This window comes from Topomyia yanbarensis, chromosome 2, assembly GCF_030247195.1.
Source record: "Topomyia yanbarensis strain Yona2022 chromosome 2, ASM3024719v1, whole genome shotgun sequence".
Classification (NCBI taxonomy): Eukaryota; Metazoa; Arthropoda; class Insecta; order Diptera; family Culicidae; genus Topomyia; species Topomyia yanbarensis.
The window spans coordinates 42,263,501-42,279,202 of record NC_080671.1 but is presented as its reverse complement, the minus strand read 5'-3'; the positions used below and the strand labels follow the sequence as shown (position 1 = coordinate 42,279,202).

Below are 15,702 nucleotides of genomic sequence, written 5' to 3'. Positions count from 1 at the left end.
ACAGTGTGGTGTGCGCATAGGAGGTGGTATATTCCAGAGTCACGAAGGAAGGAATAGAAAGATTTAATCGCATTCTTACCACTGAAACATCGTTTTGAATGCCAGGGAAGGAAAAATTTTCATTAAACACTTTTACCGTTGTCTTTCGTAGACAACGGTAAAAGTGTTTAATATAACATTCCACTAAGTCGCTCAAAACAGTGCTTTTGTTAAAGTGTAAAAATTTTCATGTTTTGCCTCCAACCATATTGCGACATGAATCTGCGGATTGCACCAACAGGTGCAACCGGAGACAGATCATCACAGCCGCATGTCAACTGAATTATTTTTCTTATATACGGGATATTTATCTTAACGTTATCATGTTCAACAAAGTGTTTCATGTCGTTCTTGAATTTAACGTCAACTAGCATGTACATTAGAGTGCCCAGAAAAATAATGTCTAGCTACCGGACCAAGGTGCCTGAAGTTTGTATGGGATTTTTCGACGATTTACATGGAGAAAACCCACTAGCTCGCATTTTCACCGCTAGGTAGCACTGTATGCATCGTATTATCACTGTAAGTGAAAATAAGAAAGATAATTTAATTGTCTACAACTTTGTCGAAGACTGCTAGTCAATCCGGCTTCGTTGAAAGAAGTTATTAAACTTTTAGTGAAGTGATGTCTGAGTCAGTTTTGCATGGGGCCTAGCAGTACATGGTAGTATATCAGTACTAGGTTCTAAACATTTTTGTGGAATAATGGTTAGATTTAGCTGAATAGTATGTTCGGAAGAATTGCAGTACATAATACGAGTTATGTTTTGGTTAGAAAATTTTAGTTCCACCTGTGACCACATAGATGGCGCCAACACTAACTTTTCAATGGAGAGAGATAGAATATCGAGATGTTTGGCAGAATTACTGAAAAATTCTTGTTCTACAACTTTGTAGAAGACACCTAATTTCTATCTCTCTCCGTTGAAAAGTTAGTGTTGGCGCTATCTATGCGGTCACAGCTGGAACTAAAGTTTTCTAACCAAAACATAACTCGTATTATGTACTACAATTCTTCCGAACACACTAGTGAGCTAAATCTAACCATTATTCCATAAAAATGTTTAGTTTGTTAGAACCTAGTACTGATACACTACCATGCACTGCTAGGCCCCATGCAAAACTGACTCAGACATCACTTCGTTATAAGTTTAATAACTTTTCTTGTTCGAGTCGGATCGCTTTGAAGTCTTCAACAAAGTTGTATATAATAGAATTATCTTCTTAAGTTTCACTTTTGGTGATAATCGGATGTATACAGTGCCCCCTAGCGGTGAAAATGTTCGCAAGTGGGTTTTCTCCGTGTAAATTGTCGAAAAATCCCATGCAAACTTCAAGCGCGTTGGTCCGGTAGCTAGACTTGTTCGATTTCACTCAAATTTGGAGCAGACACTCCTGGTGGGACTAGGAATCGACTCAGGGGTGGGCCGATGGGGGTCATTTTTTTCTGTCACTCTAATGTACATGTTGGAACTGAATGAGTCGAACTTTGTAATCGGAAGTACTGCACAGACGGACGAATTCTACAGGTTTTAAGGTCAATAGCCGGTGCAAAACAACGCATCAAGCTGCTCAACTCATTGTAATCAGGTTGAGACATCTCGATTCACACAATCTTCACTGTAGGAGCAACCGAGCATTGTACAGAATTTCCATACCCAAGAGCACACGAATCAAACGCGTCAAATAACTGTTATTGCTAAACTTTTTTCTCCGTTGTTTTAAAAGCTTATATATGTAGTTTGTACCTGTGTACAAAATTTCGCACACGCGTTCAACCTCAAACATGCTTCGCCTCGATGTACAGGTTCGCCTCGAACATCGAACCCAAGCGAACGATGTGCAAACTCTAGTTCAAACATCCGTGAACGTACACCGGGTGCGTACACGAGAACTAGTGCCTAGAACCTACGTGTACGCACACCGTGTACGTACATGGGGTTCGGTTGTGCAAGCGAACATGTGCACGTGTTTAGGTACGAAATAGCGTGTTTGAGTTCGTACACGAAGTGTGAGTTTAATATGAGCACAGAACCAGAGCGGACCTTGTGTGCGATGTGCATATGCGAAGACTGTTTGGGATTGAACCAATTTGAACCTGAAGAACATAAAATATTTTTCGCAGGTCCAGAGACGTACTTAACCCAAGACAAAGCTATTTTTCGACACGTTTTCCAAAAATAATCTTATATTCAAATTTGTTTGCATTGAAGTCGTGGATGAAACGCAGCTATAGAGAGAAATAAAACTTTAAAAATACACACTGAAAAAATTGAACAAATTTTTCAAAAAATTGAAATTAATTTGTCGAATTCGCTCCATCGTACGATTCTTCTGTCAAATTCAGAGCGTTCAATTCTCAACAAAGATAAATATTGGACGAAGAAGGGTTTGTTTATTTTTGAAATTTCGTGAAAATAAGTAAATTACAGTCATAAACTGTTTAGTTTTACTGTCTAACTGGCGCCAATTTTGGTTTTAGTTTGGATATATCGTCTAACTGGCAGCAAGTTGGTGTCAGTTACTGACGAGTGGAACACAAACATTTAAATTCAACTTTTCATAAATACTGGTTTTTCAAATATTTTACAATAAAAATGCCCATTGTAAGATAAAACATGACTATCTAGATGTAGCCGTTTTCTACATATAATGAATACAGTTTCGATAAAATTGAATCTTTCAAAAATCATAAAAAGCCGTTTTCATAAGTTAGCTGTGATTCTCCATTTAAAACGATGAATTATCCCGAATGAATGAAAAATTCTTCACAACTGTTTCGCGACGTCCAAATTTTTCTAGGTCAACAGAATCTCAATTACTCATACAGCAATGATATTCAAACGCCCAAATATCAATTCTATCTGATATTAATTTAGCTTCTTCCGGCTGAAAAATGCGGAACAGAATGATAATAAAACATCTCCACCGCCAACCCGATACTAACGACTACTCTACCGGACTCGATCTCCACCCGGTTTGGCATCATATTTTATCGGACCTGGACCGAGTAGAAAAAAACCAGTTGGCGCCTTCAAGGAAGCATCTTCATTGTAATCGGATTATATGTAGGTACATGGCACTAGACAAGGGGATAGTTTGCTCCAGTCAAGCCGTCTGGTAACATTGTAGATGATTGTGCTTGCCACATCCCAATGCAGATAAATTGCCATGGTACTGATGTTGGTAAGTGTATGTACTAATAAGAGTATGACACATAAATTATTGAATTGCTCACTTTATGAATACTGAATCGACGACACCAAGGCCGGGAGAGTATTAGGAGGAGAGCGTGTATTATAATGAAGCAGATAATATTGTAATATCACTAAAGAGAGTTTCCTGTAAACAGTGCGCTGTTTTTCTCGCTGAATAGTTGAAAACCGTATGTACAGAAGAGTATAATACCTATAACTGGAGATAGTTGGATTATCGTTTCGTCTTTGACTAATCAATATGATGCAATCTACTTTATCAGTACATATAGATGTGTTTTGATTGATGTCTCCCTGAGTACAAATTTATATGAAAACAATTTTGCGCTTGGAGTGTAAACTACCTGTCTGGCAATCGACTTTGATGACACAAATCTAAAAGGAACACAACTGGCAAACGACTGGCTACGGATGATGTCCCGTAAGCACAGAAGTCGACTGTCAGATACTGATGAGACAAAGTCGAAACGTACATTTTTAAATTTCGTAAATCCCAAGCTTATTTCGGGGATTTTTTTCGAATTTTTATTTACTTTTGCGTATGAAAAAAAATCATCTCATCCGATCTAAAGCTTTGTTTGAAACAATTTTAAATAAAACTGCCACAAACTTCAACTATTATTCCTCAGACACTCCCTCCCTCATTGCCACATCGTATAGTGCGATAAAGGGCGGCTGTCTTGGACCGATTCGGATAGATGAGGAAACACATATACGTAACTTCATTTCCTTACGTGGCACTGGCTGGTTACAGCAGAGTCCTTATCATCACTTGCTCATCTCAGCGGTTGGTTGCATTCGTTGAATACACATGCGGTTGGCTGCTTTCGGAGGAGAGCTATTGTTTTGTGTAATGCCCACAGTGCCGCCAGCAACCAGGTACATATTTCCCTCGGTTTATAGCTGAGGTGGTACTCGCGTGTATGTAGTCGTCGGATAGTTTAGATGCGCAACGGACAATGAATGCGGTGCGACAAGGTGATAGCTTGGGTTTAGCTGTCCAACACTACCGACTGATGCCCTCGTAACTATGGGTGTTGCATGAGATTACTGCTGACACTTACCTGGAATCGAGATAAGGGAAAAGAGAAGATGATATTAGCTAACTTGATAATGGTCGTTCCGGGGAACTGGAATTGTTATGCAAATGAACGAGACGACAAATTCCTGGCAGATTATGTGCAGTTTGAATTTATTTAGTAGGACATTGTATTGTATCACGTTGCAAGGAGACTGATTGTGTTGTACTTTGAGTGACCCAGGTTGTAAACGAGGCCAACGTGCTGCTATATGAAAATTAAACTCTAGCTAAAATAGATACGTTTAAACTAATTTACCTAGAAAACTTACGGTGGTATATCAAACAATTTTAGAACAATGCTACGAAATGAATACTCGAAAGTTGTAGATTTTCTGTCCAAAACGGAAGCGAATAACTAATTCTGTAAACATTTATATAGCCTAAATGTTTTTGGGGTAATCTCTATTTCGATTTCATTAATCATTTATAACGATATCACTAGATAATATAAATGTGGGAAAGACTTAATCCAGATGCGATTTTCTCGTAAATTTATTTCGTTCTTACCATATGGTCGCTTGATTTTAGTTTGAGTTAACAACCACAAGGAAAAAGTAGAGACAATTAATTTTTATCTAAATTTTTCTTCACTAAGGAGAAATGTAGCAAAGTGCATATTGCACTGGCCCGCTAAGCCGAACCGAGTTCCGATTTCATTACTTCTCATCAGCTTAATCACAACTCTTTTTCTTGCAGGAAATCACGCAGGACTGTGGGTTTGCTCAGTAAAACAAATAGTGTTTCCGTTTTTGGAACCAACGTCAATCCGACGCTAGCTTCTTAGCCATTCACTAAGTTAGTTTTGGATTCTAATGAGGCGAAGTCGAAACGTAAATTCCATAACTAATTTAACCACAAGGAAGTCGCCTCGGGTCGATGCTTTTTATATTGTACTTCAATCAATTAATTTCGAACATCTACTCGCCCAAAACGCATCTTTACCCCATGAGTCATTACGACCTATAACTACTAGCTCTTCAAATGAGCTATATAAACTTCTAATTATTGCAACAGTAATAACCTCATAGAGATAGTGGTATGTGTAATTCAAATTACTACTGTTCTAAGTAGCTATGAATTTTGATATTGTATTGTGCAAGTATGAGTGCGGTTGGACACTATCGAAACATTTGAGAACGTTTCGCTGAGAGTTCTATACCGAAAAAATCAGATGCATTTGCGCTCCAGAGCATTTGTTTTGGTTGGAGATGTAGGAATATAGTTCATTGACCGTGGCATCATTGATACTAATAGTTGTAATCCAAAGCTATTAAATTTTTATTTTTCTTCTCATTTAAAATATTGCTCTCACAAGGTTGGGGATTCCGCATATATCTGAAAAATTATGGAATAGAATAGAATAGATTGTCAAACTTTAAAAAATCCAACAAAGTCGAGCAATACATCCGACAGTCGGCTGCCCAGACTTGTATTTATTGTAGTTTAGTAGGTTGGTTCAGTGTTACCGACGATCGAGAGTCTATAGTTTACAATATAACGAAAGCAAATGTTCTCTCCACCATCAAGAGAGAAAACACCAAAACCTGTCAAGTACCGAAAGACATCGGCGTCAACCAAATATACCAAATTAAAAAATACGGTGCATTCTTTTTCTTACAGTGATGTCAGATAACATCCACTCGCCTCTCAACACAAGCTTACATGAGGGTCACTAAGTTTAAAACTACTACACTTATTATTCCTTAATTTTTTCTATTTTTTCCGAACTTGGAACATAGAAAAGTCTTCAGACGCAAACGAAAACACGACGCGAGGCAAGGCACAATTATCCTTACAAACGAAAAACGGGCTCAATTCTTAATCTCGGACATATAAAATTTTTAAACGAAACAAATGGATAATATAGGTAAAACGATAAAAGAAATAAAATAATGAAACGAATAAAATGAAAATTTGAATAAAATGAACAAAATTAATTCAGCAATACAATTTATTAAAAGGCACGGTCACAGCGTAATTAGTAGGACGATTGACATGTAAATAACGCAATTGAGTTCGGATAGCAAGTCATGCTGGCAAGGTTACGGATATTTCGAGCTTTAGACAAAGACGAATGAGCAAAAAATGAAATTTAATTACTAAATCTAGAATTTAAACGGCTTTTTGAAGTCCTTAGTGGATTTAAACAACTTGTTTGTTTGTTCCTCGTTATTCTACTAATCCACATTAGTGATATTAACGAGGAACGATAATCAATTTTTTTCTCCCTGAAGAAGGCGCTAACAAGGCACCAAAACGTTGGGATCTGAAAACAAACGAGTTGATTTAATCCACTAAAGATTGCAAAAAATCGTTTAAAATTCTAGATATCAATATTCCAGTCGAAAGTCCATTAAATTACATAAACTAAGAAATAAAATAAATAGAACAAAAAATAAAGAGAAATTAAAAATGCATGAAGCGACTAAAAAATTAAATAAGTAAAATGCATGATTGAAAATTAAATAAGATAAATAAAAAGAAAAATGTAATAGACTCAATAAAATCAATAAAATAAATTGAATGCATAGCATGCATAAAATAAACAACATAAATAAAAAGCAAGCAAAATAATTTAAAAATAAATAAAACTAACAAAATAAATATACTAATAACTAAATAAATAAATAAAATAAGCAAAATAAACCTTGAGACATGCTTTTAGACATAAGCGATTCGTAGTAGCTCTGCTTAAGCTCGACTCCTAGCAGCAGTAGACAAAAGATTTTAAGCTCGTTTCTAATGACTCTGCTACTGCTAGTTTTCCGATTACTTTATTTCATATCCTTGCTACTATGGCTCTGATTTTTCATAACTTTTCCTACTTAGTAAACAGTAAAAAAGAAAATGTGACTATAAACTAGCAGAAATCAAAATTGTAGAAAAGACTCAACTCATATTTATGTTTTAATAATAGTATTAGATAAACAAAATGACAATTTGAGGAATATGAGAGAAAGGAATACAATGAATGAAACAAAATTAGATTATTAAAGTACAAAAAAGTAATAAAACAATATAACGAACCATTTGAGTAAAATTAATAGAATTAGACGAGATAAAAAAATTATACAAAGCCAAACAAAAAGTTCGAAACGATGAGAATAACCAACAAACCAAAGTGAATTTCAATGGAACTAAAAATACATAAAATATTGACAATATTAATAATAATACAATTAATACAATATTAATTACAATTAATACAATATTGTATCGACTTTATTGGTTATTTTTGGTAAATTTAAGACCAAGAGAAACGAAAGCAATGGAATTGAAAGACGGATAGGTAAACTAGAGCGAATCAGTTATAGATTTAAAACGGAAAACTAGGACTAGGCAGGCTCATATTGACATGATAAAATATTAATATTAACAAAATAAGTAACATAAATAAAATGCATAAGTTAATGAATGAAAAAAAAAACTCTAAATAAAATTATTAAAAAAAAATTAAATGAACAAAAAGAAAAGTGATTATAAAATTCATAAAATATTTGGAAAACTGATTTGTACACAGCTATCTCTAAGTTTAATTCATATCCTTGACATAGAGTTAGAAACATTGCTAAACTGAAAATAGAGGCGACTGATTGTCAAATAAAAACCAATTAGGGGAAACCAGTAAAAAACTAAAATAATTAATGAAATAAATAAAATGAACAAAACAAGGAAAAAAATGATTGAAGTAAATAAAATGACAACCACGGAAATAATCAAATGCACGAAACTCATTAAATAAAAATAACGAGCAAAATAAAAAATAGAGTAAATGAATTAACCATCTTAAGCGGACCCTACACCAGACAAGAATTTTGTCAATAAAATATTGACCGACTACTTCAGTGCATCAACCCCATTTAAATTCTGTGACATCAACATTTTCAACAACCCTTCCACACCAAATTGATCATTAATTGGTTAATTGTGAAAATTTCTGCTCGTGTACGGTCCGCTTTAAGACGGATTTCGTTCGTTAGAGAGTTATTTGTGACATTCTACTAAGTCGCTCAAAAAGTTTTGCTTGAAAAATTTGAAGTACGTTAAACAAATAAAATGAATAATATATTCAGAACAATAAAACGAATGAAATTAACAAAATTGATTAACGCAACTTAAATGGCTGGTTAGCAAGCCCCGCACACAGAGTTTGAGATATTGCTTAATCTAGTAAAAGAAAATAAATACAATAAAACAAATGTAATGAAAAACAAAATAAAATAAGCAAAATTGATCAAATGAGTATAACAAATAAAAATAGTCAAATAAACAATAGAAATAAAAAATAAAATGAGCAAAATCAACAAAAAATAAAACACCTAACAACAAAAATTAATGCAAAAAAAACAACAAATAAAATATATCGAATAAATAAAATCATAAATAGATAGATAAATTTTTATATAAATCTATTAAAACGTTATTCGCTGTAATATTATAATAAAGGAGATATACGAATTGTATAACACTAATAAAATGAATAATACACATGAAATGCACGTAATAAACAAAATTGATTAAATTAACAAAATAAATCAAATAATTTAATAAAATAAAGAAATAGAAAAAAAGACAAACAAATGCAAAAAAAATATTGAAATTTTTTTAAATAAATTGATGTAACGAAAAACATAAAATGTGAAAAATAAACAAATTTAATAAACTGAATTAAAAAATATACACTCAGGTTTTTACGCGTATTTTTGCGTGGTATTTTTTCACGCGTATTTTTAATTTTACGCGGTTTTCATTTACGCGGTTTTCATTTACGCGGATTTTGAAATTTACGCGGTTTTCATTTACGCGGCCTGTATCCCCCGCGTAAAAAACCTGAGTGTGCTAGATAAAATGAACAAAAAAAGAAAAAGTAACCATTGAAATCAATTATATAAAAAAATACATAAAATAAATCATTTTGATAAAAAAATAAGAGCAAAAAAATGAAATGAATAAAATAAATAAAAGGCATAAAATTAAATAAATTAAACGAGCAAAGTAACCAAATGAATCATGCAGGGAATATAAACAATAAATGAAATTAACAACATACACACACAGAATAAACCTTTTCTCTCAATTGAAGCTATATTGAATAAATAGAATAGATAAAATTAATGAAAACAAAATAAATTTAGGAATATTGATAACTCTAGAAAATCAGAAAAATAAATAAATAAGCGAGGAAAATGCAATAAATAAAATATATACAATTAAAAAAATAATACCAATAAAAATAAGTAAAAAAAATCAAATAGAAATCTATGACATAAAAAGAGTAAAATAATTGAAATAAATCAAATAAACAACATAAATAGAAGAAATTAAATAAACAAAACCGCAATATCACATAGCCACTGAATAAAATCAATAAAATCATTGCAATAACATAACTAAGATACATAAATGAATATAATAAGTCAAATAAAATAAATGAAATATGCAAAATAAATGAGCTGCATAAAATCAATGAAATAAACAAAACAAAATAACATTAAAAAAGGACTAAACGAAAAAGATGAATAAGATTCAAATAAGTTATACAGAACCAAATAAATGTATAATAAGAAAATAGAGTAAAAAGTAAATGAAACGAATTGAATGAAAAGAGAGATTGAAATTAAACACTTCATTCAATGAAACGAATTCAATTATTTAACTAAATTTGTATGAACAAAACGAGTAAAAATAATGCAAGGTAGGCTTTTATGGGCATAATCGAAAGGAACGTTCTACGCGAATCTACCGCATGGTCGGTGAGAGAGCATAACTCATCGCCATGTTTTGCCACGAGCGCCGGCAAAAGAATCTTCACAAATTCTGACCTAGAAACGATCACGCAATCATTATTCATATCTTGCGTGACTCTTAGTCTTAAATTTGCTGAAAATAGCAAACAAAATCAATGCAGTAGAAACTTTGCGGGTATTAAAATACAGGAACCATTACGAAACTGACTATAGTATTTTATTTATTTCGGAAGTCATTTATTTTCATTTCCAAATGAATAAGAAAAATCAAATGAACAGTGATAAGTAATTAAATTGTAAACAAAAGAATCGAGTATTTTTGGGATAGATTCCTCTGACAATATCATCGCTTTGCAATAGAAATTTTCAGTTTACGCCACCCACATTGACGGCAATCAACTATGACATAACAATGCGCATACCTCGTGGAGCAATGGTGAACTTGGACGATGGCTACATTCCATTATCCCAAAGGTATCAACGAAGCCTTGGTTCAGGGGGATGGGTGTGGGTCGGGATTTTATTCGTGTAATGTCCCGACTTATGTCCAACCACTACACCTTGGATGCGCATTTGCGGCGTATTGGGCTTGCGGAGAGTAGTCTGTGCGCTTGTGACGAGGGCTATCACGACATCGAGCACGTTGTCTGGGTATGCGCCGGATACTTGGACGCCAGGTCTCAGTTAAAGGATTCCCTTCGGGCCCGAGGTAGACCACCCAATGTCCCAGTCCGAGATATACTGGCAAATCGTGATTTCCCCTATATGTCCCTTATTTATACTTTCATAAAAACGACAAATATCCCAATTTAGCCCCTCTCTTTTTATTTCTCGTTTTAGAAGCTTTCTCCTGCCTTGTGGGACCGATCAGCTCCAGACTGCAACTATGTAACCGCCGTCGCACTTACCACTACGGAAACTGAAGCGAGAGCGACTCAAGGTCCGATGACTTTTGAAGGATTCCCCGCGGGTCCGAAGAATACCATCCGCCAATCCGACCTACTAGACTGAGGCGGTAATCTTTCGCTGATCTCCCGTTTGAGCGAAAGTTGCAAGTTTTGCTCTTCTCTCCCGGTCACCATCTACGCTTTCTCTCCCCTGTCCTTGATACAACTGCCTCTACAGCCCCCCTCTGAATATCTTGACCAAGCATAAGTCTCCGCTAAAAAAGTTCAAATTTGTATTCTGTATTCCTAGTTTTAAGATAGTTGTAATTTTACCTCTTTGTTAAAACTATTGTCCCCCATCTTGTAAATAGAATTGTATCCCTAGTCTTAAAACACCTGCGAATTTTCTCATAAATATTTGTTCCCCCTTTTGTGTACCAAACTATATTGTTAGTTTTAAGATAACTGTAAATATTTCCTAAAAATTATTACTATTGAATTCTTTGTTTTAAAATTTTTTCATAAAAAAAAATCTTTTGCCCCCTCTCTTGTATATAGAATCTTATTTCTAGTCTTAAGATAGCTGTAAAATTTTTCTTTTTTAAAAAAAATATTTCAACATTGTAACCTCCTAGTTTTAAAATATCCAAAATGTAAAAACAAAAGAATTTGGCACCGCCAAGCTAACGCATTTGTGCCTATCAAATAAACGAAATGAATAAAAAAAAATAACAATGCGCATTTCTCCCGCAAGTACTGCGCCTAAATAGTATTGGAGAGACAACCTTAGCCACATTTTTTTATTGTAGATTTCAAATAACACATTTGGTATTTAGGGTTATCAGGAACCGGGTTTCTTTTCCTAGAAAAATTAAAGAATTATAGATTTAACAATAGGATCATTAAGGGGAGGATTATAATAAGATAAGATTATTCCTAAAAAACATTTTTTTTGAAAAAAATTCTGAGCCGATACAGAGATGGTTAGTAAGTTTCGCAAAGTCCATATAATAGTGCCATAATAATGTTCATAATAATATGAACAGTATTTTCTCAAAATATCATTGCAAAATATTAAAATTGAGCGATTTACAGTGATTCTTCAGAGCAGGGTTACCATAATCACAGATTTTTCTGTAATATCACAGATATTTTCCACCATTTTTGATCACAGATCCTTTTTTACAGATTACAGATTTTTGGAATTTTGAAGAAAATTTCAGAAATTTCCACAGATTTTTGGAATTATTAGGATTTTTCAGATTTTTTGGGAATTTTGCACAGATTTTTTGTCTGTTTTAGACATTACAGATGGCAAAAAGATTTTTTTTGGCCGAAACACAGATTTCAATGTGGCATCCCTGCTCCAAAGGCGCCTCGTCGAAACATTATTCCCCAGGTAAGTTTTATTTTTTGTTACACTTTTTAAATTTTCTTCCCACTTTGAAACCAAAAGTTTGATTTTTGCTATAAAAAAAAGTATCGGTTAACATGCAATTGTATAAATAATAAAATTTTTGTGAAAAGCTTCCGTAGCAACCTGGACAATGAAGTGAAGAAGAACTGGGCAAAATTTCTGAACGTTTGGTTCAGTAGATTTTGATTGCACGCCGATTTTTTAGGTGCCTGAAGATTCACTGTCATTCGGTCAATTTTCAATATTTTGCAATGAACATTTAGGAAAATGTTGTTCAAATTTTGCATTATTGTATGGACATTGACTTTAAAGACTAATACTTTCTGTTTTTGAGTGCCATTTTTTTACAATCGAAAATACTCGTTTCCAAGATATTTTACATTCTATTTCAACAAAAATCGTTATCGTGTCAGAAATTAATAGCAGCTAAACCATTGATTTGGATGGTATAATTCATTCGGAGATGTTTCTTTGTTTATACTCTCTCATCAGAAGAATTAAGCAGCCCTCCGCTAGTTAAAGATTTCCCATAGATATTGGTCAAGGTTTTAGGTTATTCTAACTGATACTGCTTGAAAGATTCGTTACTAACTTGCATATTAATTGATTTACGACTAACATTGCACTGGTCCTGTCTGTTACCCAGGGAAGTACACTAGAACTATTGCTAATAGTACCATCTATCAACGACATTTCACGTTTAGTCAGTAAGTTATTTGTTCAACTTTGAAGGCATTACGAGGTGCTATTGGTTTTATTCTTTCAAAGAATTTGAAACATTACAAAGTTCGATTACCATGTTTTGTCAAATGATGTAAATTTATAGGTTTCATGGTGTGTGTCATTTTAGTTTATCTGTCTACTAAAAAGCTCACAAAACATCCAAATCATTCCGATATTGTATAACATTCATTCAACCGAAACCCAACTATTTATTAGGCATAAAAAACTCTCGATATTTATTTGCCACCGATACTGCCCAAAACGCAACACGAACTGACCTGCACCGATCGACAAATTTCCCCCCAACAATTTTCCCCCTAAACCACAATGACATATAGCCACTCTCACCACAACATCAACACCATATTAACAATTTGTCGCAAACCAAACAAATGAACCCAAATATGTGAACTGGGTGCTGCTGCTGGTGCTGGTAGTCAGGCGGCGAAAGGAAACGAAGGAAAACAGTAGCCTCCTCTCCAGCACGAGACTCCCGCCGATCCACATTCATAGTGCAGCAGTCTATACCCGAAAATATCGCATTAAACGCAACATTTATTGCCTTCCCCCTCGCAGGATACCAAGCCACCACCACCGCCGTCAGTGTATTAAGGGATCACCGCCATCGATCTGTCTGTCGTAATAAATCGAACCCGTCGGTGGTGGCGGCGATTGCTCTAGCCGTTGTTGTGTTCCGGGTTGGCTAAAAAAATAACATTACCCACCCGCCAATCGATGGCAATGATGGCTAGCGAAAACAACAACTCATTTATCAGGTCGGGAATCGAATGCGTGTTTCCGTCGAAATGTGTCGGATTGGTTGGCGTGTTGAGGCGGTCGAGGGAAGGCCAACACAAATCGGTCTAGAGCGAAGGGAAGGTGGTGGATGGTGGTAACAATACATCATAGCCAAATTGAATCGATTGCGGCAGCGCAAAGTTCAGCAGCAGACTACTGCTGATGGTAGCTCAAAGCGTCTTGGCATATGTATGTACATAAATAAATATTAATTTCTGTTTTTAATGTTTCAATCTAGCAGGTCACACCTTCTGCAGCGGTGCGGGCCGGGTTGTTTTTCTTTCCAAAGCGCCTTATTAGCGATTCTTCACTCAACTCGATGTCGCCCACCTTTTGTTGACTCTCGTAATGTCGGCGTAATCGTTCTTCAATCACAACAAATTGTATGGCGACCGATGGTTGGGTTATATGATTGTTTATTCGACTGTGGGAGTTTGGTACAATTTCGGTGAAGTATGGTCTTGATTTTCCTTGATTTAGACAAGGTTGGCTATAGCACAGTAAATTGCAATTCAATATTTGTGTTTCCTGTATTTCGAGCAGCTCAAATTTAAATTAGTTACGGAATTTGCATTTCGATTTCATCTCATCAGAATCCGACACTAACTTAGTGACAGGACTAAGCTAGCGCTGAATTGACGCTAGCTGCAAAAAAAAACTAAACACGTTTCGTGTTTCTGAGCAAACCCCTAGTCCTGTGTGATGTCCCGCAAGAAAAGTAGTTCTTATTAAGCTGATGAGGACAATTTTGCTCTTAACAGAGGAAAATAGTTTTTACCTAAATTTGTCTCCACTAAGGATAATGCATATGGCCTAAGCTAAACCAAGTTTCGATTTCATTAATTTTCGTCAGGATAATACGAATTTCTTTTTCTGCAGGACATCGCGCAGGACTAGGGGTTTGCTCAAAAACACAAATCTTGTTTTCGTTCTTTTGGAGCTAGCGTTAATCTGGCGCTAACTTAGTAGTGTCACTAAGTTAGTGTCGGATTCTGATGAGACGAAGTCGAAACGCAAATTCCATAACAAATTTAGTTATAAGTTTTGTGCTCTTCACGCGCAGAGATGGTTTTAAACAATTTTCTCCTTAATGAAGAAAAAAAACAGTTTGTACCTAAATTATTCTCCGCTAAGGAAAAAAGCAAAATTTTTTGCTAAATTTGTTCGAAGGAGGATGACAACGAGTATCCTTTATATTATAATTCGACGATAGGGACCCACAATCCCGATATTCAATAGCCACCTGAACCACATTGCTCAGAGTTAATTTTTTACCTTTATCCGCACTTCTTTTGGATATCGAGACAACGATGAATGGGAACGACGAAGACGACAACGGCGAAGGCGACAGCAGATGGACTGACAGACGACAACCGCCGAAATTAGACTCTTCGTGTCTCCTAGATTTCAGTATGCACTACTTCGCACGTACAAAATGTCACACTTCACGGTACCCTACTACGGTTGGGACCTGTGACAGGGAACAAATTGAAATCTGTATCGCCCATAATTAGATTACTTAATCTTCGTCAAGGGAACGGACGTCTGCTCAGCTGCCGCTATCATTCAGAACTTGAACGTACCTAGGAGCGCGGCCCTACAATGTATCTCCGACAAGGTACATACTTTGTTCCGTCTTACAACGAAACTCAAAGGCCAACCCAAACATTTTGGGTGGTTCATTCTGTTGTGGTGATGATCCCAGATGGTATTGTATCTACAGCTGTAGGTACTCGAAAATTTGTCAATTTTGTGATGCAAATGATTTTCCATCCTCTTCAATTGAAAAGCCTCT

General features: G+C 35.0%; 1 protein-coding gene and 1 long non-coding RNA gene across 4 annotated transcripts in view; both read right to left on the bottom strand.

Annotated features, from left to right (window-relative positions):
* Positions 1-15,702, bottom strand: part of LOC131683449 (probable serine/threonine-protein kinase DDB_G0282963) — a 709,953-nt gene that overhangs the window by 305,246 nt on the left and 389,005 nt on the right. The window lies entirely within an intron of this gene.
* Positions 3,991-15,702, bottom strand: part of LOC131683450 (uncharacterized) — a 136,122-nt gene continuing 124,410 nt past the window's right edge. The window contains exon 3 of the long non-coding RNA XR_009304524.1: positions 3,991-4,318. This is a non-coding gene — a long non-coding RNA (uncharacterized LOC131683450). The remainder of the gene's footprint in view (positions 4,319-15,702) is intronic.